The sequence below is a fragment of the Ursus maritimus genome (assembly GCF_017311325.1).
Source record: "Ursus maritimus isolate PB19 chromosome X unlocalized genomic scaffold, ASM1731132v1 scaffold_X1, whole genome shotgun sequence".
Classification (NCBI taxonomy): Eukaryota; Metazoa; Chordata; class Mammalia; order Carnivora; family Ursidae; genus Ursus; species Ursus maritimus.
Window position 1 is genome coordinate 14,669,856 of NW_024423319.1, and position 2,061 is coordinate 14,671,916.

Genomic DNA, 2,061 nt, shown 5'->3' on the forward strand with positions numbered 1-2,061 from the left:
GGCAGGAGTTAGTTTCAGTCTTGCACCCAGAGGGCAGTGCCACATTATAGGGCCAACATCCATCCATGCATGGGCCTCACAATAGCCTTACTTGGAGAACACTATACAACATAGTTCTGCTCCTGATAATAGACATTATTGCAGAAATCCTGGCGGGGACAGGAAGCAGGTGAGACGGCTAGGAGAGAACACAGTGTATTGTAGGAGAAGAGGCAAGAGTAAAGCAAGAATATGTCAAATTGGATATTTGATTTTATGTCTAATTTTCTCAAGAAATATTTATTTTCTTGCAGTGTGTAGAGATGTTAGGGTTATATTTAAATCTGACTTGTCATGTCCCTACTGAAAATGTTTCACTAACCCCACACCCCACTGACCTTGTGATAAATTCTAGATCTTTGTATGATACTTCATGCACCGTATGATTTGCCCGCCTGCCTCCCTTCCTTCATCTTCACCTGTTTTTATGACTACCTTCAGACACCCTCACACTAGACGTATTTAAACATTTACTCTTTTGTTTCTTCTGCATTTTGTAGACACTTCTGCTCTGACCTTAATCATTAAACTAATCATTTGTTCATGTGCCTGTATCCCTACTACATGATCAGTTTCTTGAAGTTGAGCTTTGTTTTTTCTGCTTTATTTTTCCATATCTTTAAATATTTGTGAAATACTAATTAAAATTTCATTGTGGCCAGTGCTCTCTTTGGCAGCACATACATATACTAAAACTGGAACAACACAGAGAAGATTAGCATGGCCCCTGTGCAAGGATGACACACAAATTCGTGAAGCAGTCCATATTTTTGTACATAAGTGATGAATCACTAAATTCTGCTCCAGAAACTAATATTGCAGTGTATGTTTTCTAAAATTTAAATTGAAAAAATTTCACTGATGCTAAATATTTCATATTCTATGACTATTCCCCAGTTTCTGGGATTTTAGGATTGTTCTTATTTTCTCTTTTATACATCATGCCACAAAATACATCTTTATATATAAATATTTGACTGTTTCAGTGTATATGTCTTTTGGGAATATTTAAAGAATTTGGTTTAATGCATCAATAAATATGGAAGTTTTTCTTTTCTTTTTTTTTTTTTAAAGATTTCATTTATTTATTTGAGAGAGAGAGCACAAGCAGGGGAGGGGCAGAGGGGAGAAACAGGCTCCTGGCTGAGCAGGGAGCCTGACATAGGGCTCGATCCCAGGACCCCGAGATCATGACCTGAGCCAAAGGCAGACGTTTAAGTGACTGAGCCACCCAGGTGCCCCAATAAATATGGACTATAAGACTTTTTAATTCATACTGAAAAAGAGCTCTAAAGAAAAACTGTAAATTTTGAATTCTCATCAGCAGTGTGTTAGGTCTCCTTACATTCAATGATATTTACAGACCATCTTCTCTTTCCTATTGACACATTAATTCTTGGTAAAGTTATGTAGTGCCATATTCTAAACAGTTTATTTATAAAGGTATATGTTATATATACATATATATAACTCATAAATTTACATTTATAAATTTACTCCTAAATCTGTATTTCTGTCAGCCCCTAACTTTCCTATAGAACTCCTGACTCATATATTCAACTGCCTATTTGACACCTCTGCAGAATTCATCAAAAAGTAACTGAAATTTAATTAAAAGTCAAAAAGAACAAACTTTCCCTCTGCCACTTATTATATATTATATTTAAAATTATACTTCATATTACATTTTAAAATTCAAGACAGCTATAACAAGATACCTAAGAATACACCTAACCAAAGAGGTGCTAGACCTGTACTCTGAAAACTATGAAACGCTGATGAAAGAAACTGAAACTGACATGAAGAAAGCGAAAGATATTCCATGCTCGTGGATTGGAAGAATAATATTGTTAACATGTTTATATTACCCAAAGCAATCTACACATTTAAAGGAATCTCTATCAAAATACCAACAGCATTTGTCACAGAACTAAAACAATCCTAAAGTTTGTATGGAATCACAAAAGACCATAAATAGCCAAAGCTATCTTGAAAAAGAAAAGCAAAGCTGGAGGCATCACA

At 35.0% G+C, this 2,061-nt stretch overlaps 1 non-coding gene across 1 annotated transcript; it reads left to right on the forward strand.

Moving 5' to 3' along the window:
• The first annotated feature begins 700 nt into the window (after nucleotides 1-700).
• On the forward strand, nucleotides 701-811 carry LOC121103929. The gene has a single exon (XR_005836212.1). It is a non-coding gene; the product is annotated as a U6 spliceosomal RNA (small nuclear RNA).
• The last annotated feature ends 1,250 nt before the right edge of the window (nucleotides 812-2,061 follow it).